This window comes from Scleropages formosus, chromosome 1 (genome assembly GCF_900964775.1).
Source record: "Scleropages formosus chromosome 1, fSclFor1.1, whole genome shotgun sequence".
Classification (NCBI taxonomy): domain Eukaryota; kingdom Metazoa; phylum Chordata; class Actinopteri; order Osteoglossiformes; family Osteoglossidae; genus Scleropages; species Scleropages formosus.
In genome coordinates this window covers 4312971-4337239 of record NC_041806.1, presented here as the reverse complement: position 1 = coordinate 4337239, position 24269 = coordinate 4312971, and the positions used below count along the sequence as shown (strand labels likewise).

At 47.3% G+C, this 24269-nt stretch overlaps 1 protein-coding gene across 3 annotated transcripts in view; it reads right to left on the bottom strand.

The window, feature by feature from the left end:
* The window catches only part of tekt3 (tektin 3), a 39478-nt gene that overhangs the window by 8020 nt on the left and 7189 nt on the right, over nt 1–24269 (bottom strand). The window contains exons 1-5 of one of the 3 annotated variants that reach the window (XM_018745462.2): nt 21542–21823; nt 20803–20931; nt 20200–20325; nt 18088–18266; nt 419–692 (exon numbers count right to left, since the gene is read on the bottom strand). The gene's annotated coding sequence lies outside the window, so the exon portion shown is untranslated. Of the gene's footprint in view, nt 1–418; nt 693–18087; nt 18267–20199; nt 20326–20802; nt 20932–21541; nt 21824–24269 lie in introns of those variants that run through there. The other 2 variants (XM_018745463.2, XM_018745461.2) reach the window with 2 other exon arrangements.

The window sequence follows — 24269 nt, the reverse complement described above, 5'->3', positions numbered from 1 at the left end:
ATTGACAGATATCCTGCATCACTTTTAAAAAGTCCAGGAATGTGCAACTTTCTTGTACAGAACCCAGTAAAACTGGGCAAGTGGAAAATAAAAAACCCCACACTGCCCATAAATCACTTTAACCACCTATGTCTGCGTAGCATGTGTAAAATAATGTTTTAAAGATTTATCTAGGAATGTTTACATAGTGCATTATTGGATTCTGAGTTAAAAGGTTTTATATAAATGTTTTCTTTTAATTTATGAGGTGTGGCTCAGAATTAAGCCATATAAGCTCGACAAAGAATGCATGCAGCATGGAAGCCAGCATCGTATAGAAATCAGAATACACAAAGTAAAGCAGTCATTTGTTTTAATTGCTTTCAAAGACGTCGTATAAAAATAATAGAAATAATGATAATCATAATACGGGACTTACCTGAAAAATGTCCCACCTCGGTGCGCCTCACCTGGCCGCTCACTAGTGCGCCCACCTTCCCGGGCTCTCAGGAATTTAGAAAGGTGTCCGCTGGTGAAAGATTGACAGGCAGGCAAACTGTCCAATCGGAGATCAGGAACGGCTCGGAGGAAAGGGTGCGGACCAATCGCCGTGCGGGAGAGGCGTTTCGTCGCCGCTCCGTTGTCCCGAATTTACTCGGTTACCACAGAGGCGGTCGCCCTTGGAAACGTTTCTCACCCCAGGGGGTTGATCCCTCGAGGACAGCAAAAAAGAAAAAAAAAAAAGAAAGAAAAAAAGAAAAAAAAACGATAACTGTTTTTCAGTAAGGTTTCTGAGAGCATTTACAATTATAAATGCAAAAAAGAAAGATTACAGAAAATTTATAAGATATATGCAAAAAAGTGGGATAAATTTAAACAGCAACATTAGCGCAGTCAATATCTTTTTTTTTTTTTTTAGTCTTTACATTTACATCATTGCAGAGATATCTTGTACTACACACACACACACACACATTTTCAGAACCGCTAGTCCCATACGTATCTTGTACTAACAAAACATATTCATTATATTCAAATCATGAGTGAAATTTAAAATATTTGGAGTGGTGTGGTATATAGTGCTTTGCATGTGAAAATACCAAATGCTAGAGTTGATTTGCAGGGTAATATAATTAGAAGCAAATATGGTTACTTCATACGGTGTTTTCCACAGTGGAAGTACAGAAGGATGCTATTTCAAGGTGACCTTATCAAATTTGAGTGTCATCATGCAGGATGCTCCGTGAGCTATCAGTCCCATGTGGTCCACCGAGAGCCTCGCGTGTCAGACAGCACAAGCACGCAGAGCTATTCACCTTCAACATAGAAACGAACGCTCGGACAATGCGGCGTTTGCACGCCTGGAACGGGAGGGTGAAGGGTGGACAAGGAGAGGGACTCATTCCTGGAACTCCAGTTGCATCGCAGTGATCTCAGCGATATCAAAAATTAAGGTGAAGCGTGAAGGACACTGATGTAGTCCAGCAAAAAAAAAAAAAAAAAAAGGGTTTTCAGAATGAACAAGAAACAGCTGCGGACGGCAATTAAATAGCTGCATCTTGGTGTCAGTGTCAAGGCGTGTCCCGGGTCCTGTTTCGGCAACGAAAGCCGAGCCGCTGAATTCGAACATGCCGTTCTCCGGCGATGTATTCGCACCTCAGGCATTGGCTGCCTGGCTCTATCCCTCAGGAAGCTGGCTATGTAAGTAGCTTTACAAAGAGCAGAGACCCGAAAATGGGCTTGGAGCAAAAAATGTATGTATAACAATACTGCTAATAATTTCTTTAAAACTGGAAAGGCTTCACAAGATTCACATGTGATATTGCACATGAACTCCTGCTGGCCTGAGGTGTGGTCACATCTGGAGGGAACGGCTAGATGGGGGAAGAATCGTAAATCTCCCAGCTGCAGCTATGCAGGTCCATGGAGCCAAAAACACGGCACGGCTGAGTCGCCGGCGGACCCCCTCCCTTTGCCCCTCCCCTGCAGCCCTTACAGGAACCCCAATCCACGCTGCTGCCAAGAAGCAAAGAAGTCAAACCTTGACAGTGGAGCCTGCTGAGGATGTACAAAGGGATACTCCCTTCAGGAACCCACTAGAGCTCCGCAGACCTCTAATTCATACCGAAAAAGCGGCTTCCTGCCCGTAATTCCTGTATCCCTCACTGAATCAGCTGGCCTTGCTTCTGCCAATTTCATAGGCTTTAATATTTCTGGTAGTATTTCATACCCTAAGGCCTTCTGGGAGTTGGAGTTCTGAAAAAGTGGTCACCCTTTAATGCCCCTAACATTGTTCATAAATGCACAAAATACAGGGTCAGCAGGGCCTGGCTCTGGTCTGGTATAGAGGACTGAAATATTAGCATGCTACTGGGAATGACTCGGAAGGTTACATTCATCGAAGATACAGAGGACAAGATGTTTCACCCCATGCGTATATTACAATGGCTGTACACAAGGACCCAATCCAACCGACCTCACCATGAGGCCACAGAAAAAAACATCCAGAATTGCCAACATACATCTCCATCACTCAAGACCAAGTAGCTTAACTTCCTTCCCTTACCAACACAACCACAGGGTAACAACATGGCTATTTCATTGAGGTTGTCATGTGGGCGCCTCCCTTCGTCGGTGTTTCGTTGAATTAGGCCCACGACACCTCCAGAAAGCTCAACAGTGCAATCTGGCATCTCAGACCCACCCCCCTCCACACACATGTTAGATGCCCTTCACCCTCAACAAATACCGCAACTCCACAAACTCAACTATCCCAATTAAACCACAGCTCTATACATACCTTCAGATGTACCACCTTCACAAACTCAAACCATCCCAGGTTGTACCATACTTCCATACCTGCCAACAAAAATTGCAAATGCACCACTCCACTAACTTAAACTAACCTAATTAACAAGGCCACGTGTCCTTACTTACCACTAGCTGCCTCCCATTACTGGTCACCTGCCACTGATTTTACCACCACTACCCACCTCCGTCCAACCTGTAACCTCAACTACCCTGTTCTCTTATCAGCCACAATCAATCGCTTTCTCAGGAGTCTCAGACAGGTCCTTCACCGCCACCCTTAAGGAACGGCCTCTAACACTAAATTCCCCCAACAATGATGTTGCTGATTTAGCCACAAACTCCCTAACACCAACCTCTACTGGTCTTGCATGAGCCCACCACCCACGGTCTCTTGTCTCTGCCCCCAGATCTGCATACTTCAACAATTTCCACTTGTATGCCTCCCCAGTAGCATTCTCGAATAGCACTGTTAACTCTATGAAGTACACAATCCGCTTGCACTCCAAATATACACCCTGTCTGGATGCAATGAAATAACGGCAATGACCTGTGGCACCTGGAGCTGTTTGCCCACATCAGCCAGCAGCTTCCAATCCCTGCTTTGGAGAAAATTTCAAGCTGTATAAATGGGCAAAATTATAATTTCATTTACATTTTTCTGATATTAAAGTAATAATAAAGAACAGCATGCAAAATAGAGGCTGTATAACAGCTGAGAAGCAATGACTATCTTTGATCCTACAACTGCTTTTAACTAAAGGGAGCTGATCACCAGTTGCAGGTCAATAGCAAGACTTTATTCAACCAAGTGCCACCTGCAGAGAACTCTGCTTCTGTTGCTGCGCACCTAACCAGGGGCACGCGGGAGACATGGCAACCTTCACGCCACGCCGTGCCCCCCGTCCCCCACCAAGCGGTGAGGATGTCAGCGTGCAGCAACTTGTCCTGAGCTCACAGTCAGGAAACAGGGCTTACAGATCTTCCTCATTCTGCATTACATCATCACGTAATATAATACACAACATAATATAATATGCGCTTGAACTCCAGTGATGTAACTGTATTCTTGCGGTATGACAAACTTTTCACGACTGTCCCTGACTGCTTACATGAAGGTAAAAAGAAATCCTTGGAAGTTCAAAGTCCTAAAAAACGGCACGCTGCATGGTGTAGTACATATCGATTTTAGCTCGGACGTACCGACCCGCTGTGTGCTGCACGCTCCTGGAAACGCAACCCCTCAGAAGAGCATGAGAATGTAATGTATTTTCGAGGCAGTAGGTAGCTACACCCAGCTACTCCCCGCACTTTGATTTCACAGGTAGTTGTTTCGCCCACCGTTGCCGAGCCCGGAGCAATGTCGAGCGTTACTGTCGAGCCGGGGCGTCGTCCGTAGAGCGCCTCGGGGCACGGCGAATTCGGGAACGTGGAATCAGGTGGCTGTCATTCTGAGGTAACTACCACCCAGCAGATAGGTTACAGCTGGCCCATAAATCATTCAGGCCTCAGGAAGAGTCCACAGAAAGAAATTTAACACATGATAATAATGTCCGTGTCCTGTTACGGTGCACGGAGAGGGATCTCTTACGCCAATCTGGTCGAGGGTACGGACACAAAGGCACTTTTCCACTCGCCGAGGCCCTGGGCTGTTTACTCCCGAGGGACTCGACGACAGGGCCCCTCTCCCGACACAAAGCAAATCATTTTGTGTGGCTGGCAGCCAATGGAGCTACATGTTTCTGCCCAAGGCCTGCGTGCGGGGGTGGGGTATAAAACACAAGGGACCTTTTACCCTGAGACGCAGCATTGCTCCTGACCAGGACAGAGCCACTGCCTTCACGCTGCTATTCAAGTTCCCGTTTCCTGGCGTCGAATCCGCAGCCATGAGGCACAGCACGCACCTTGGGCATTCATGTTTCCACTCCTCCATTTATCTTATTTATGCCCCTATAACCCGTTCATGTATGAAAATCATGTTTGAGCGTCCATTAAAACGCGTAATCGCTGTGGTATCACCAGTATCAGCACCAGTACCAGTGCCAACAACTGGTCGCCATTTCCAGCTACTCTGAAATGTCCCCAAGAGCATATAGCGACAAGGGATATTATTGGCTACCGAAACACGGTAAAGGAGAGTGAACAGACAGGGGTGCCAATAATTCCCCCCAGACGGACGCCCTCCTTCAAATCCATTACTTTCTTCCACCTGATTCTGATGTCCTCACTGAACCCTTGATCAGTCAGCTAACCATCAAGTAAACTAGACCAAATAAGCAAAGTAACTTCATAGACTGTGACTAACCAGCTAGATATATGCTGTCAATATTTCATTCAGCCTTCTGCTGACACACCTTTTCATGGAAGGAGATGGTGTCGCGGTGTCCTGCTGAGAACAGAATACGTTCAGAGGTTAATGTCATTTTAAATACCTTAGCTGCGATAGCAGAATGCAGGCAAGTGTTGGTCTCCAGAATTTTCATTTTTACAAAGTTCTAATAATAGCTCCAGAAAAGCACCGTATCTCTCTGAACGTCTAATGGGTGCACCACCAAGGAAGGATGGTGATCGATTCCTCAAGTGATGCAAAAGCCTTGGGTTTCAGTACCTTCCAGTACCCACGGAGAACAAGCGTTGGGTGGAGGATCTGTGCATTGTTGCTTCATGGATCTTCTCTCTTTGTAACTGTCCATGAGCAGTTGGGTTGGGTTCAGATGATCAAGAATCTGAACATGAAGCAGAACTCTTAATATGGACACACATACAGGTTGGATACATATGTTGTGCATGTTACTTTCCTTCATGGTTTTCCGTCCTCATTAGGGTTAGGGTTACATTTGGGGTCATCGACACCCTACAGAGGACTGGCCTTCATGCTAAAATTCTCTGACAGGGAACCAGTGGTTTCTGGGACCTGTTTTCTCGGTTTTCGCGATTTTGATGATGAAGATGTGATCACATTCTTGACTCCGAATGCCCTGGACTGTCCAAACCCAGAGAAGTAGAGAGTCAAAATGAGCTCCTGTGTTCCTCCATCTCCTTCCACCTGAGATAGGCAAAGTGTGGAAGGGACACACACGAGTCAAACTTCTGATCTGCTCTCTGCAAGATCGGTTTCATTAGCGAAATGGCTGAAGTGAAGTAAAAGTGAAGTATCTGTGGATAAACTAGCTGTAAAAATGTTACGCTGCAGGTAAACTGCAGTACACAATGTCGATTTAACTGGTTTTCATGGGTTTTGCTTCTCATGGAAGTGGAGCCACGTTCAGCGAACGGTTGGATATGAAGATCCCATAACGCTCTCATTCTTCTCCGGCCTTCTGAGGGTGAACCCACCACCAGGAAAGCAGAGTCCAAGTTTGCCTGGCTCTTTAAACTCTGGAAAGATCCAAAGTAAACAGATGTTTATCTCCTCTTGCCTTGCCCTGGAACCGGTAACAGCTCTCACAATGTTTTCTCATAGCTCCTCCAAGTGAAGATAGGAATTCCTGTTTGGCAGAGCCAGTGTCTGTCAATGCTTCCGTCACCTGTCCTTGGTTTCCCTGATTGTGATTAGATAATAACTTAAATAAAATATGTTCACTGCAACAGCGGGAAAAACGTCATTACAACGGGTGCTGGATTTTTCCTATTTATGGCAGCATGAGATTCTAAAATAGATGGGTTTCGTCCTAAAGCTTTCTTCAGCATGTGCAGAATACTGAGAAAACATGTAAGTATAAAGAGGACAAACAATGTCATAAGACTCCAATGGCCTCATACATCTAAGAACATCACTGGAAATTGCCAGAAATTAAGAAATATGATTAGTCACAAGCCGTCAGACATCAAACCGCCTGAGTAGACAAGTGATGTCATATATTATGACACTTTTGTTCAGGTTAGCTGTACAACATGTGCAGTAAGGATCAGAAATGACACCATGACACCACTGCAACACAAAACAAGATAGATAGATAGATAGATAGATAGATAGATAGATAGATAGATAGATCCCACAAGGGAAATTATTATGTATTATTATGTAAAGAAATGGGGAAATTTATTATTAGAAAAATAGTTCATAATTCATTTCAATTCATTCACAATTTGATGCCTTATTCGTGTAGTAGTGATTACAGAGTGACATAGAATAGTTAGCACAGTGGAAAAAAAGAGCTGCTGCCAGTAAAGTAAGCTATTTGGCAACTGAGGAAAGGAAAACAAAAAACACCCATGTGAAGGAAATAGCAGTACAAGTGGCCACCCACCCTTCCTGGGCATTCAGTAACATGAAAGTTGGTACCCAGTGCTAGAGCAGTGGTAGGTAATAGACCCTGAATTGCTCCAGCAAAAATTACCCAGCTGAACAAAAGGGTAAATAACTAAGTAGCTTAACACTATAAGCTGTTTTGGAGAAAAGCAGCAACTAAAAGAATAAATGTAAATATTTACTCGTAGCTTTGTTTAAGCAGCGCTCTCATCTCTATACCCCGCTTCCAACTGGTTAAATGCCCTGTCCTTATAGTCCTATCAGCGACTGGCTCTCATTCCCTGTAAGTGGACTCTCTTCCTTCCGACTCGACTTGACGCAGATGGAAAACAAGCACAGGACTGATACAAGAAGGTACTGGACTATGAAACTTGATGACACTCTTAGAGCTCCCCCACTGAGACTGTGATGGACCACCGCGGAGCCAGAGTGGTGAAGTGTGGAGAAAAGGCAGGCCTCCTTGTCTCTTGTTAGAGCTCATTACCCATAGGGGGTCTGGAAGGGGTTACACAGGGAAACAGATTTATTGGCAACATCCCGAAGACTCCCGATATCCCACAGAGGTGCAGTCAGCAGGTCTTTTGCTCAATGCTGCATTAAACGGTAGTCCTTGTTTTGCATGCTGTACAGGACCTAGAACTGAAACCCCATCTTTTTGTCACACGTCCAGCGTCTCCGTTCTGAGCCGAGCTGGCTGCTGCAGTTTCTTCCGGATGACTCATTCGGTGATGCGCTGAGTCACGCTCAGGAGGGAATAAGGTGACTCAGGGAAAGCTGGGTGTGTAATCCAGATTCCATCAGCTCATCGATCAAAAAGCCACACCAGGAAAATGGTGCCTAAATGAATGTCCACCAGAATGATGACAGCATCTACATCCCCTGCCTGTCACTACTGAACAGCAAGCTGTTGGATGCAGGTAAGAGGAGTTCTGTCCACTGATGTGCTTGTTTTCTTGGAGAATGTCTAGCATGCGATGGAGCGTGATCAATCAAGATGCTCTTTCACCCATGCAAAGTAAGCTACACGGGATCATTTTTTACTCCTGTTTTGCTCCGTGGTATTTCACATGGCATTTGCACCATAGCATCTTGGGTGAAACACCTTGCTGAAGATCATAACATCAGTTCCTGCTCTGAGATTTGAACCTGTAAGCTTTCTGGCCAGACACCCAGAAGGTAACAAGTTCAGCTTCTAATTTGGTTCAACGGGTGCTGCTAGAGCTGAACACTTGTGGTGACCTCCATTAATGAAGTGTGAAGCACCCTTTTTCTCCAGGCACCACCAATACCTTCTAGCTGAAGATATCGATTTGCTTCTCTGCATTGACCGGGTGGAGAAGAATTTGAAGAAAGATAATGAGGAGCACAAGGACTGGCAATGTGGGCAACCTAATTGTGGCAACCTGCTTCTGAGACCCTGGGGGGCTCCCATAAATGTTCGCTTTGTTCAAGGTCATGCTCCTCACATTCCTGCAAAGCCATTGCATGGGGTGGAGGAACCAGGAGGAGGGAGAGTGACAATGACACAGGCTCCATTTCCTGGGTTCAGCAAGCTCCCATGGCAGGCCCACGAGGAATCCGGGGAATGTCAGAGCACCCGGCGACCGCCAGCGGTACAATACCCAGCGGACACAGCAGGCATTCCAGATATGACCTCTCTTTGAGGGCTCAATTGCAGCAGACAAGATAATGAACTAGATGTCTGGATAACATCCACAAGCGTGTCGATGCAAAGTGCTCCGATCAGAAGAAAACCAGACCGTAGGTATCGATTCCAGCCAGAAGGGATCCACTGGACTGCATTTCTGGAGCCGTCATGTCTAATTTCATTTGTTGCCAGTCCTCGTCCCGGCATGCTCTTCTTTGTCTAGTCTTCTTCTCGTCTTCGGCCGCCAACTCACCATTTTACATTATTTGCTCACTCGACAATTTTGCCCACAGCTTTTTAATTTGGGGTTTGTTATTTTAATTGATTACGTTGTACACTTAAAGAGTTACTGCTGGGACCGGGACCCACAGACGTCTCGGTTTTAAGCTCGGTGCTTCCGTCGCTACGTCACTTTCTGCAGAAGGAGCGATGACCTGCTAAGGACAGCTGACTGAAAACACGGTGGCATCTTTCGATGCTTCCTAATGCATCGCATCGCTAGGTGCTGAGTCTCCCAGACCAGCTGAAGCAAACTCGCTGTTATTAGTGAGCTCGAGACCTGGAACCAATTAGCCGTGAACATGCGGAGCGCTGTGCCAGGCTTTCCAACACAGTGTAAACCAGTGTGCGAAAGGCGCGCAGCTCAGACAGCTTATTTTTACTGGCCTTTGTGGTCGTGCTTCTGCATCTAGCATGCAAGGTGGCTGGTTTATTCACACGCTTGAGTTGAGTGTGGGCTACTACACACACGTCACTTGTTATGCAGGTTCCTTGGCCACAACGTGGTACTTTTCCGTTGTATCGCAGAGCGTCAGCGGACTAGCTTTTGAAGCGATGACGAAGAAGGGGGAAGCGCGCAGTGCTCTCTAATTCCTCATGCGTGTTGCCTGTGAGATGCAGAAGGTTTGAGGCACGCTCACTGAGTGCACACTCGGCACAGCTTGCCCGGGTGTCTCGTTCTCACCTGCGCGATGTGTTTTGAAAGAGCGCCCTCCCAGGACTCTCTGAGGAACAGCTCGGGAGGCAGCTGGGGAGAAGGGAAGGGACAGGTCAGCTGATTCGCAACCTGGAGCCCTTTGGAGTGTTGTGGTAGTAATGCCTCTTTGTGTTCCGCTTCCCTGTGTGGACAGGAGCCAGTGGTGGAAGGTATGAGTCACAAACACACGGTGGGTAGACGGGGGGGGGGGTGTGCCTGGAGCGTATTATTACACAAAGGCAGACTGGAATTGAAACCCTTTTTTGCAGACTGGAATTGAAACCCTTTTTTGCAGACTGTTTGATTTTCTGTGGCTTTCACTCGGACAGCTTGTTTTCGATTACAGTCACGCTCCGAACCACGAGCCTTTGATAACCATCTCGCTCTGGTGTTCTCCACCAAAAAAAAACTGTAAACAGTTGTTTCAGAGGCCTTGAATTCCCGATTTGCATAAGGGGGAGCAGATTTCCCCCATGATGCATGGCTCTATTAAACTGACCTTCGTTGTTTTGTTTTGATTTTGAGGGCTGCGTGTGTTTCTCAATACAAAGTTGGAAGGGTTTAAAAGTTGCCTTCAGAGCCATCAGAGTGTTAAGCTGACTGTGCTTTTTTTAGATCCTGAAAGCAGCTGCTGACCACTGGCTGGTGGGTCAAGTCAAATGGGGTAAGAGACCGCCGGGGGTCTAGCACTGGTCAGGAGGATGGCAGTATTGTATGTGACCCTTCCCATATGGCTCCACCACTATAGACAATGCTGGTGAATTACCAAGCCTCAATGACAACACAAAACAAGGAACCCCTGAACACATGAATGAGTGATGACCGTAAACCCCACCGATAAGCTCAGAGTGACCGGCTGGTGCCTTGACTGCTGTTGAAGCAACCGCTGAGGGATCTTGAAGGAGGAAGGAGTTTTGTCTTTGCTTCCTTCACACTGGAGGAGTATGGTTCCTAAACTGGAGGGGGACCTACCAGCCAATCAAGCAATGCCAACAACCGCGAGCCGGAGCCTATCCCGGAAACACAAGGCGTAAGGCTGAAGGGGGAGGGGAAACACCCTGGACAGGACGCCAGTCCATCGCAGGGCACCCCAAGCAGGACTTGAACCCAGCCAAACCCGGTGTGCCACCACACCCCCTGGAGAGGGACCTGAACAACAAAAAATGACTCAGAAAAAAATAACGTTCATAAAGTCCAGCTCTCTGAGTGGTCATATTTGTTTTGTTTGTGAATGCACTGCTATAAGAGTGTATCTCTCTCAAGGTAGCTTCATCTGACACTTCAACACTTGATAACAAGGACTAATAAACTAATAAACTCTAGTTTAAATCCAAACTCAACTGCACTGAGACCCTGAGATTGGAGGTTGTGCGCTTAGGATCCTTCTGCTTTATTCACAGTATCAATTTACTGGAATGGGAATGTGAGGTCATCAGTTATCAACAGAGAGCGGTGGGAACCGAAAGAAGGGGTTTCTATATGTAACCTCCGCTTTTCTACAGCATTGATGATGAATCCGATTCTTGTTTTGATGCTCTCTGTGCAGAATGAGCACAGGGGAGGTTTGAGGAGGAGGGTCCTCAAAAGTCAAGGGTCACAGATTATCACCTTGTTCCCTGCAACTGTGCCCTTACTTTCACTGTACTAGCTTTACCCAAGTGCGGGGCAATAGGTACCACAGTGCTTAGAACCGTCTCTTTCCATTCTAAGGACCACGGTTTGAATCCCTATTTCCGCTATAGTAACATTGATCCAAATACTTGCACTGATTTGATACAGTAAAAATGACTCTGCTGTACAAATGAGTGAAAAATTGTAACTGTCTTAGCGTAGAAAATTAAGGTGATCTTCATTCAGCTCATTAAGTCATTTGTAAAAACAGTGGCAGGGCAGCTCATTTAGGTTTGTCGTGGTAAAGGGAGTGAATATTTCTACAATTATCTTGAGTTTTACATTTGTATTACATCGATTTGTAGGGGTGGGATATCTTGAGTTTTACATTTGTATTACATATATTTGTAGGGGTTTTTCTGCTGAGTGTCAAAACCCTAGTTAAATACATCGCTATTCAGCGTTTGTTGCAAAACAATAAAATGAAGACGTCCAAGGGGGGTGAATACTTTTGACAGGTACGGCAGAGCACTGTAGGGTGTTTGTGTGCTCTGGGCTGGATTTTTGATGCTTTAGTCAAACATGGTGGTAAAAAGAGTAGAGGCAAAAGTTCTATTTAAAGTGTCGATCCAACACTCTGGACCCACTAGTGTCTTTTTTGGCAAATTTGGACCAACAGTCTACAGTTCTTCAACGGAGCATAGAAAAGCATGTTGCTGCTTGTCCAGTTTAGCATCCAAGTGGATGGTCCGTGGAGACAGAATGTTTTTTTTCTGAATGCTCTCTGCACCAGAACACTGGGTCCAATTGTCCGCTAGGATGCTGCAGTTTTGGACTTTGTTTCCATGCATTCCTGGCGCTTGATTCACCCTTTCATGGTGCAACGCGCCGCTACTGGCTACTCCAGTACTGTGGCTCTTTGCTAAATGCCAAGGGCTGCTGGACAGGAAACCGCCGCCCCCCTGGCTCTGTGCACGCCTCTCTGGCCCTTCCCAAGAAGAAAGGGGCGATTCTTCCGAGACAGAAGGAGCAAAAATTAGAGACCCCCCACCAGCCCAATGCTTGACCACCCCCAATCCCAGATAGACACTTGGGGTGGGAGAGCATAACCTCAACCAGAGCTGCCATATTTAGAAGGTTGAAAGTTAACTGGTCTGCTTTTTATCACCCCACCTCCCCTGAATGCCTTATAGACAGTTGGGTTTAGCTGTGCTTGGGGGTGTTCTGTGGGTTGCTGGAATGCAAACTGTGCTTTTATCATGGCAGGGCAGGGGATGCTGGTATGCGGCAGCATCAGGACCAAGTTGCCAGGCGTGTGCCATGCAGCAGTGGGCATCAGTGGCAGGAACAGGCTTGGTGGGCGACCACAACGGTTTCATGAAATTATTTTCATTTACATTTATTCATTTAGCAGACGCTTTTCTCCAAAGCGACGTGCATCTCAGCGAAAATACAATTTTTGCATTAGATTAAGAGAAAGAGCCATAGCTGCAGACGTGTGATTCTTAAGTAAACCTAGTTTGTTTCTTTCCACTCGATGCACTGATGTTCATGACTTGAGAAGGTGCATAAAACACAGGATAGATGAATCCTGATCACCCTCCTACGATTATTTTTTTAAAGGTACACAAACATTTACATACAATACAGGAGTGGCAGCTGTGCAAACGTTTAGCTGCGGATGATCATGAAGTTACGGTGTATGAACATTTACACTATACATGAGCTGGAGAGATCTTGGGTGAAGCGAGTCCGCAAAAGGTGAGTTTTCAGACCCTTCTTGAATGTAGACAGAGTTTCAGCAGTTCTGAGTGAGAGGGGGAGGTCGTTCCACCACGACGGAGCCAGAACCGAGAACCTCCAGCCTTACTTTCTGTGCGTGGGACCACCAAGCGAGCAGAAGTAGATGAGCGAAGGGGTCTGGTTGGGGTGTAGCGGTTGACCAAGTCCTGTAAATAGCTGAGAGCAGCTTTATTGATGCATTTGTAGACAACAACCAGGATTTTAACTAAATTAAAAAGCAGGGAAAAGTTTCCTCCCTGAGGACAAATAGTGGTTCATCTTTGACAGGAACAATAAATGCAATAACAGGCAAGCAGCTCACTCGCTCGCTCTATCAGTAACTGGTTGTCTAAGTCTGGGTCCTGGTGGTCGGGACCCTACCCTGGAAGCGCAAAGTGCAAGGATGTTAAAAGGTAAACCCCGGACAGGATTTGCCAGAACAGGCAAATCAGACAAACCCAAACAATAAAGCTCCTTCAAAGGCACTGTCTGCTCTACGCTCCATGTGCTGTGCGAGTGAAACCCCTTCCCTCAGCTCAACTAATTCCTCCTGCAGATTGATCTGGTTTTGCAAAAGGGTAACGCACAAAAATATTGCGTAATAATAAACCCCATTGTCTCCTCTTAACTTTTCGCAACATCTTTTCACATTCGCTTGGCAGCGCACTTGTCCAAAGCGACATTTAAACTTCACGGTTTCGAAAACCTGGATATTATACTGAAGCCACAGGATCGCTTCTCTCAAAGGTGCAACAGCAGACCCACCCCTCGCATACGTGGCGAGAGAAACGCGTCGTTGCAATCACTGTGTCGCTTTGCTGTGTTTTCGCTGGTTTTGCGCGGCGCAGTTGCTTTGCAGTCAGTTAGTGATGTGTAGCATCTGGTCTCTGCGGTCAGCCAGCTTGCGCTGTCAACCATCCAGACTGGCGGAGGCCCGGGCGAATGGCCCCGCCCCCGTCTCGTGTGCGAGGACTAGGGAGGGAGGCGGTGATGTCGACCACATGCTTTATTTGGGTGTCGCACACATAGCGACACGTGATTCGCTGCATACGTTACTGTACTCTACTGTAGTAATCCCCACCCCCTCTTAGCCCTCTTAACCCCCCCACTGAACACATGACATGCCCCCCAAACCTTCCCCACCCCATAACAGTGTGGATCCCACCGTTTAGAACGCACAGACGTGGGGAGACTCGCCGCCTACCTACAGCCGGCATCGAGGGCTCCTCGCACGTGGAACCCAAGGCAGATGTGTGCCGAGAAAAATCTCGAAACAAATCCACGGGGATTCGTGAAATCGGACACGGCGTGCAGCCCGTGACCGTACGTTTACATCGCTTCACGTCGCGTTCGTTCATTTCGCACACATCTGCGCTCCCCTCGCGCGCGGCACCCCCTGCGTTAGCGGCGTTCGAGCGTCCACGTGGACCGGCGCGCGAACGCGTGCGGCCGAGCGTCTGCGGCACACGGCTGAGAACGCGCGCAGCGCCTCACGGTGCGTTTGCACTCAGGCTGCAGGATGTACGTGTTTGTGTGTGAGAACGTAAACCGAAACCTGGAATGACGTTCCAGCGTAATTCTCAGGCCACCAAACACCCCTCGTGACGTCGTGCGCTCCGAGCGCTCCTCGGCTTCCAGGGACGGCATAGTGCAGCTGCTGCTTGTACCGCGTTTCACCACACCCCTCAACTCCAGCCCCCCGACATATATGTTGCAGGCAGCTGCGGACGTATGGGGGGGATGCAGCTCCCGATGTTGACTGTGTATGGCAAACTTCGACAGGCCCCGCATACAGCCATGTCGGGATAACCGGAGCTCATGATGTCAGATCATCGGAGTGTAAATCGTTAGCGCCGAAAACACTGCCAGCTCCGGGTGTGCTCGTGTTTCCGCAGGGCTCCAGGCTTTAGCGCAATTGAGGAAAACTTCTCGTTAGTTTTTGATTGCTAGCAATACGTAAATCTCCGAAAAAGTCTTTTTCGCAGATAAATCCAACTTGGGACAGATTTAATATTTAACGGCCCTTTGCGTGTGATTATCAGAGGACGAGTGATGCGAAGTGGCTTGCCCGTGGACAGTTTGAGAGCCCTTCTTGAGACGCCTTGACTGCAACAGAATTTCACATGTCATGCGGTCCCTAAAAGGTGCAGTGATTTAACCGTTTATAGGGGAGGGTAATTTTTACTGCGTCAATTCAGGGTGAGTGCCATGATCAAAAGTACTACAGCAGGAGCGGGATTGTCACGAGTGCCTTGATTGCAAGGCGATCGTTTTAACCGCGGTATTATTTGCTGCCCACGTGCTGCCCAAAATATCAATCATAAAGGGAAACGTGTGATGATGTAGGGATGATGAGTCTTTTTGTGATCTATCTGTGCTGAGGGTTGGTTCTACATACGTGAATGTCATATTTGTACGTTGTAAGACCCCACACATTATGAACTTGAGAAAATAGTAGAGTCTGCTATAGCGGTGATCATTGGAAGAGCTGAAACACATCCGGCCGTCTCCCTGCTCCCTCTCCCCTTGTTCTCTTTCCGGCAATCGCCGGAGAAATCTATATCTGATATACATCACAAATAAAGACTTATTGTGACAGCTGGCTGGTTCTTCTCACAGGGAATGGAGTGAGGCCTGTTGGTGTGCGTATTCACACGGGTGTGTATGATTTGCATGAGTTTCTGTGCTTGCCATTGTATCGTATTTTACGTTGTGAGCGTGTATTATATGTCCCCGTGGGTCACCCTTACGAATAGAGCCAACTTTGCTTTGGCGCATGATTTCGGAGGGATTTTTTTAATAGCCGAAGTGGGGGGGCAGTTTCAGCTGTCTGGGTCTCATTTGGTTCCGAAGGGAGTTGGGAGGGGGACGATTTGGGGCTTCCTGGCTTCTCATAAGTTGAGGAGCCCAGAGGGAGGGACTTCGCAATGAGGGGACGATGAAGAGGTCCCCCCCCCCACCCACCTCATGCCAGACCTGTGAAACCAGGTCTCGGGTGGTGTCAAGATGGTTCCATACCTTCCGCCACCTACCTACCTACCTACCCACCCACAACCCCCGCGCACATACACAAAACACCCCATCAAATCTAACAGCCCGTGACGGGAACAGATGTGCTCACACATCTGCCCCGTGCATCACGCTCCATGAACCGACACACAGACTCAGTCTTTCACAGTGCTTCTAGAAAACACCCTTCTGGTTTCACAGCATGAGAAAACCTGATGACTTCATTTACATGAGTTCTGCTCTTTTTCAGATACCGACACTCGCTTAGCGGTGTTTCAATGTACTTTTTTCGTAATGGATGCATAAACCGTCAAGAGTCATTAGTTTTGCGGTCTTTAAGGTGAGTTGCAAAAAGGTTTTCTTAAAACCACGTATTTTAATATAGACGAGATAATCTCGTGTTCCGAACGGTCAAATGTTGTATTCAAAGTGGCACGGTTTCTCGTCTCCCACACTTCTGTCGGAGAGCGTTGTGACATTTTCAAAACAATTCAGTCACCCACTCGAAGGCTCCAGAACACCACACCCCCTACACAGCATGGGCAGATCTTTGCATTTTTGCTGCAAGTTTTTTCCATGGGATTCTTGTCCTGGGGGGATTAAACAGGGGTCCCAAAAACCCACAAACCCTGGAAGTGGATGCGCCTGTTTGTGTGCAGTTGCCGGCGTCCACTCACGTCCTCATGTGAACCGTTGCGACTGAGCGCGCGTGACGGCCCGAAGATGGTTTTGGGAAATGACAGCAGCCTGTTCGCTTCCACAGCAGGTGAACGCAGGTGACACACACACACACCACACTTGCTTGGTCCACCACAAACATGCTGCCAGTTTCATAAACCTAGACTCTAAAGAAGGCTTTGAAGTATAAAATAAACCCAATATACAACAGGTGAAACATACTGCACAACAAATAACCTGCAGATAAAAGTTTAATCATCCAAAACCCACCTGTGTGTGTTTGAACACTGTCCCATGTTTTGTTCTCATGCCAAAAGGCCTTCCTGCCCCTTAGCCGACTGCGTTTCATGGCTCAGGGAGACTCCTTCATTGGTACGACAAAGGGTGCAGAAGTTCTGATTGGGTTAAACTGGATAAAGAGCTGTTTTGTTAGGAGACCCCCCCGTCACATCCATCCTCACACTGCACCCCCCTCACCCCAAATCCAGTGCTGAGCTGGGAAAAATATCTGAGCTTCGATATTCCCGCCTACAGCTCCCCCCACCTCTAACATTGACATCATTCCAGCTTCCCACAGGGCCTGACTTGCTGAGCAGCTGAAACAGCACTTTCACAGTGTGTGTGTCGGGGTGGTGAGGTGGGACGGCAAGATACAAGAGGAAGGAAGGAATCACACAGGGGAGGAGAAAGCTGAAGAATGAAAGAGTGACCGAGGGAGACAAATTCATATATACACACTGAGCCCGTGTGTATGAGTGTGTGCATCCTCCCCAGTTTGTCCTCAAGCGGCCTGGCACCCTCCAGGACCCCAGCGAAGCCATACCTTTCCTACGGAGAACTCCTCACGCCTATCCGTGTCCACAAACGTCCATACACGTCCCTTACTAAGGCGTGTTCCAACTGGAATTAATGTCTTAACATGAGAATAGCTGTACACACGTGCTGGCGTAGGACTGCATGCAATTAAATGTGTAGTAAAGCTGTCTTCATTTCCAGAATTATTTCCCCATTCAATATGGCTTTTTATCCTTCTTCTTCAGTCTCTGAGGAAGGAATGAAGAGAACGTGCTGCTCCGCCACAATTACAAAGCCTCAATTATTCATTTTTATTGATTAAATAGGAAGAGAGTCTTAGCAAGGAGAAAAACACTGTGTCTGTATATGAATGGAAATGCCAGATGAAAGAGGTCAGCCTCTTCTTTCTGAAGAGGTAGGGGATGGGGACTGGTGAGCCGACAGCTATAGGCACCTGAAGATAATGGGTGTAATACTCAAAAGTATCTGGACAGTGTTGCAGGATTAAAGGTGGGAGAAAGGGAAATGGGTGTCAACAAATCCACTCACCTGTTTCACTGCAGTTCCGGGCTCTGAACTCAGTGCTGTCTGGACGTGGCTGATATACGGTTCGGGCAAATTGTGTGCGCTTCCCTTTGGTCTCCATGTAGCACCCATATTGGTAGACTAGCCAGCTCGGGAGGGAAGCATGCAGTAGGAATGAAGACCAGTTCTAGTGCCACAGGACACTGTAGCAAGTAGAGAGAGACGACTATGAGGACACGATAACCTTATTTACATATATACATATATGATTATCGTGGCTATTTATGTATCTATTTTAAGCTCCTCGGCTGTTCCACTCCAAGTGTCCCGCACACTACAAGCACACAATAATTTGTTCTGGAGTACATTATATGATAGGATAGGATAATACTTGATTCCTGCAGGGAGATTAACAAACCTTGGGTAAATTACATCACCCAGTGGAAAAAGCATCCCACCCACTTACAAATCATGTTTCTCAAATTCATGGCTCCTCTGACTTTAAATACGCCCCTTTTTGGAGGGCCACTTGTGATCCGAATTAGGAAAGTCAGGGGTGCAATGCCAGAAATCTGGTTCCCCTAAACTTTGGCAGACTCCACTTCCTGCCATTGTTGGTGGGGCAGGAGTGGTGAGGGGGGGAGGGAATTGTGCCTATAACAACATCCAGATGGCGAGCAGACGGTATGTCACTGTGGGTCTCATCTGCCAGCATCGGCTGATAGCGAGCCTCTCAGAATATGTTCACACTTATACCCCAAAACACACATACACGCAAGCACATGCTAAAAACACACAAAAATTAAAGACAAAATCAAAATATGCCAGCGCATAGGAGCATGTAGTTCAAAAAACATACAGAAGAGATACACAAATGAACATACACAAACTCAAAACTGGAAGCATGCAGAGATAAACACTTACTGTCTAAACCTCAGAGCACAACAATGGGAACACGTATAACAAACATTTGGTGCATATGCAACGCGCACAGAGCGCTCGTTTGAGAATGTCATGCTCAGACTCGGACATGAAAATACAACAGAAAATGAACTGAAGGACAACGGGATGGTACCAACAGCAACAAAAAATTCAGTTGTTGCTGGGGATAATGCAGGTGTCAAAGGGAATAATCGGCATCTTATTACATTTACATTTATTCAATTAGAGGACGCTTTTCTCCAAAGCGACGTACATCTGAGACGAGATACATCTCGCTCATTCTGTTCTATTAGTTATTCCTGATGATTAAATATTAGTTTTATAGCTTTATGTTTAACTGCAATGCAACTTCCAAACAGTTCTACTCCAAAGGGTAAATCTTGTTACAAGACCAGATCCATTACCCTACATGAGGCCAGTTTCTGGGGGAGATGGATGCTGTTAGAGCAGGAAAAAAGGACGGCGAACCCTATAGAACAGGGCTGAATATTATAGCTGTGACCGGTTCCTGGAGGGCAAATAAGTTGCAGTGCCAACCACCAGGAACAAGCCAGACATCAGTTCATCAGATGTAACCAGGTGAACATGGGGCCTTGCAGATTGCGGAGGCCTTGGTCCTTGTCACATTTCTCTGGAATTTTTCCGCATTTTTTCACCGGGAATTTTGGAGGACGTGAGGAAGGGGACAAAGCCCAGATGTAAGTTGTTACTGATAGCTTTGGCCAAGCAGATTGTTCCTGGAGTTGAGGGGAGGAACCTTAAAGGTTACTGACAGCTGTCAAGAGTTTGAATGTGAAATCAATGAGTTTTCAACACCGCAACGAATTGTATCAACGAAGGATCAACAAATGTCAGGAAATCCACATTACATCACTCATTCTACCCTTGATATCTTCTGGAAGGAGCAAATACATGGACTTTTCCTTGAGTTCACCAGAGCCAAGACGTCTCTGGGTAGTACTCCATCTAGTGTCTTGGGTCGTCGCTTAAATCCTCGTAAAGAGGAATAAAAAGTTGCGGGTGTACAGTGACACCTATTCTACCTTAACCCTTAACATTCCGGAAATTCCTTCCAACGATTTTGTTTTGTTGGTTGCCCTTCGGAAACAAGCCGCTCGTCCTCTGCATCCTGCGTCGTAAAGAAATGGCTCGAAACAACAGCAGGAAGAGGCAGAGGTAATTTGAGAAACTGACCTTTTTTATGGGTTTTCTCGTGGGCGGAGTGCGAGGCAGTCGAATGCTTGACATTAACACAGGCGGCCATGCAAGAGGCAGCTTTCATTTTGGGTTTCACAAGAGGCCCCCTGTATCCCGGCCATCCTGCCAGAAACAAAAGTTCAAAGCACAAAAAGAGCATTGAAGTGGGACAGAAACATCAATTTTCTCTTCTCTTCTCTCTATTTAAATTGCAGTTTCATTGTTCAAGAGACACAGCCCAAGTCCCACAATAAGTGTCAAAATGTGGAAGTTAGAGGGTGTGTTGAAATTCACCGCGAGGCAAAGAGCAATAGACGCACACATGCACGTACACACGCTCGTTCGCGAAGAAACGCGTCGTTTACTTTTTCGTCAGGCAGCGTGTGCTGCACGAACGAGACGGAATTTTTCAGGGGCTGAAAACGGGGAATGAAAACTTTGAAAAAGCGAAAAAAGGGGCTCGGGTTCCGGATCGCGAACTCCCGACGGCTGCGAGGGAGCAGATTTAGCCAAGTGCTCCACTCTCAAGCCCTGTCGCACTTAAATAGAATTCCAGCGGAATGTGTGAGTTTAAAAGTTGTAACCGGGTTTGCTAATTACACACGAAGCGGCGACTGCGTGAATCCAGTCCTGCCCATTTGGCTGTGAGTTCTTTCCCATCCCATCTTTCCCATCAGTTGGGCTCTTGCGCTCGCTGTGCATCTTCATGGTCGGTTCGCTCCACGGAACCTGAAACGGGAATTAGAGACTGCAGTCAACTGCAATTTCAACTCAGAAGTTGGCTCTTGCAAGTTTTTAGCATGTTTGCAACGTATTACACCCCTTAGGAAACAAAACTGAATGCTATAGGAACATTGAAAATGACTCAAGTTAAATAAATCACAGACACTGACCGAAAGCACTTGTCCCGAGCGGGGTCGCGGTGAACTGGAGCCTAACCCGCCGCATAGGGCGCAAGGCTGGAGGGGGAAGGGACACACCCAGGATGGGACTCCAGTCCATCACAGGGCACCCCAAGCGGGACTCGAACCCCTGACCCACCAGAGAGCAGGACCCGGCCAAACCCGCTGAGCCACCGCACCCCCTAGTTAAATAAATGCTACACTTATTTTTTGCTTAGCTCTGTTCCAGAACCAACCTGGAAATCACCTTCAGCGTTACCTGGTTAAAGCAACACATTTACGTCTTTTTATGAGTAGAACGGCTGCATTATTCTCAGCTGTGCAGCATCCCGTGACACCGAGAGTGAGCTGCCTGTCCTGTGATTACGCTGGTGGCTTTCGAAAAAGATGCTCTAGGCATATTTAGAGAGGGACCCCAAAGGAAGGCTCTACCGCACCCTTTCCCCTTCCTTCCACCTCCTCCTCTTCTCCCATCTTCATCTGCTTCCTATTTCTCCGCTTTTCCCCTTATCCTGTATCGTGCCCCTTCTTGGTTCCTTATCCTCTTTTCATGTTTCCTCTCTCTTACTATATTCTTCTTTTGGCAGCTTTTCTCCTGCTCCTCTATCTCCGGAGCCTCCGCCTCCCTCTCTCAGCTCCAGAGATCGCCGAGATCCACGACTCACAAGAGAGCGATGGACCGGGCCACCCCTCCCTCCTCTCCCCAGGGTTTCTTCTGCTAAGCTATTTCCTTTTCTAATTTTTAAACATCTGTTGGCAGCTGGGCCCGTGAGTCCATCTGCATTTCGGTCCAAACCCAGGCCCGACGCCATCATTGCGTTGCAGAGCAGCAACAAGCAGCAGCAGGAAAAGTCACAAAAACACATTCGCGTTCAACACGAACACTGTTGAGTTGGTGAGTTTAGACTTTTCCAGGTTTTTCAGCTTATCCAGCACATAATAACAACTCAGCAGTTTCTGCTGAACTTCATCCAGAGATAAAAAAATAATCTCAGAGGTGAATCTGAGATGTCCGTCTGTAAGTGATGATACCCCTCAGCCTATATCAGACTTTATCGAATTCGGTCGCAGGATCGCACTCGAGATTGCGGAAAAATGTGGGGTGGGGCTTCTGCCTCTTTGTTCTCACATTTTATCGATTCGCTGTGTCGGGACTAGGCGGGCTTTTGTCCTCTGCAATATTCAGTGACCCCCTTCTTGTGGAATGTGTAGCACAGGTCAAAAGTTTGAGTACACCTGCTAGAAACCACACTTGCTTCAGTGCAGAACACCGAAACTGGACACCTGAGCAGCAGAGTTGAAAATTTATGGACCAAGTCCAAATGTGAAATATTTGGGTCCAACTACCAGGTATTTGTAAGACAGAGAGAAGATGTGCACATGAGCTGTGCCACTGTGGTTCGGTTCCCACTGTCCAGCATGAAGGAGGCAGTGCGATGGTCAGGAGCGGCGTCAACGGCCACAGAGCTCGTGATCTTTAGCAAGTCATTGGCGACCTCAACCAGCACGGCTTCCATAGCCTAGTTCACAGGCAGCCGTTCCATCAGGATTACGGGTAGTTGGGCAGAACTTCATTTTCAGCATGATACCAACCCAAGGCATACCTCAAAATTGCGTAAGGACTACCTTCTCAAGCCCTGTACATAAAACATCAGTTTGTGACTTATGAAAAAACTGTTTCCAGCAAGCGCACTCAAACTTTTGACAGGCACTGTACAAGTGTTCTATTGACTAAACCGAGCGCCGTGAGCACACACGCACCATCAATCACCACATCAAAGTTCAGATGACCACGATGAGCTTTCCCCAAAATGTACATCGTCGCCATCGTAAAAACAGGTATTATTTTCTTTCAGCCAAGTACACATAACTATACGACTACCTGCACCAGGATCACGTTATACTTCCACGCTATTGTGGCCTTTAATATCCCTGCTGAGATTACAGAAAAATCAACCGCAAAAATTTTGATGGGGCCCTCCTGTGTTTTCCGGGGGCCATCTGCAATGCTAATTGGAAACAGGGCTTGTTTTTGTTTGAATTTTCCCAGTCTACAGTTGCGCTTTTTTCAAAACGGTCACCTGGGCTCTCATTATACGTTGGCGAACTGAAATCCTATCTTTATTGCAAGGCCATTAGAAGGCAAGCTCCTGGCAGCCTTAACTTGATTAAACCAGAGGAAAATAATAACCTGTATCTCACTGCACCGGTCCCAGCATCGTCGCCCCATCCCACCGCTCTTTGGCGGAGTGAAGCAACCGCACGACCTCGGCTCGTCCCTTCTTCGCTCGGGGCGCGGGGATATTCTCAAGAGACCACGTGTCTAGCATTTGCATAGGGTGTGTTTCAGTGAGCGTGTTTTTCTGCCCTTCTGGAGCTTGGTGTCACGATGGGATCAAATGTTCCTCTTGTAGTTCTCCATTTCTGAAGTTGTGGTTTCAGGTTCTCCACGTCCTGAATTAGCCTCGTGGCCCAGAGCAGATCGTGCACTAAATATACTGCATATGGGCCGAACTCAGTTGGATTTGAGGCAGAGCTGGAGGGGCGGAGGGAAAGTGCAGCGCTCTGCAGCTCGATGCCTTCCGTGCCTCAGGGCTGCTGGTGATTTTCTTCTGCCCGCCGATTCAGAGACGGAAAGGCGGCCTTGCCCTTCGTCGAACTTTTGATAGAGAGGGGGCGGGAGCAACACAAGGTGTAGGGTTTTTTCCCCCTTAAAAATCGCGATTGCCCCGCTTGAGCAGAAGCATCTAGGATCTAACTTCTATACTCCAGGTGGACAGCCATGCACACAATGTGGCTGAACGTTCTGAACGTTCCAGAACATATCTGGTCCATTCATTACGAGCGAATCTACAGCGGCACCTGCTGTAGACCTGGGTTTCCAAAGACTCTTTAGACATGAAAACACGAACATCAGCGCAGAGCCACGACTATCCACAACCGCCTAGGAACCTCACTCGATGGCAATATGACAACGCACACGAGGCGCACAACGGGCATCGCTCCCTCTCTTCTCAGGGTCCGAGCAGGGAGCCGCAAGGGTCTGGAAGAGGAAGCAGACTAAAAGAGAGCCCCTTCGTAACTAGTGCAACACAAGGCAGGTGTGACCGATTACCGCGGTGAGGCTAAGCTCCTGAGGTCTGTAGACGGGCAAGGGATTTCCTT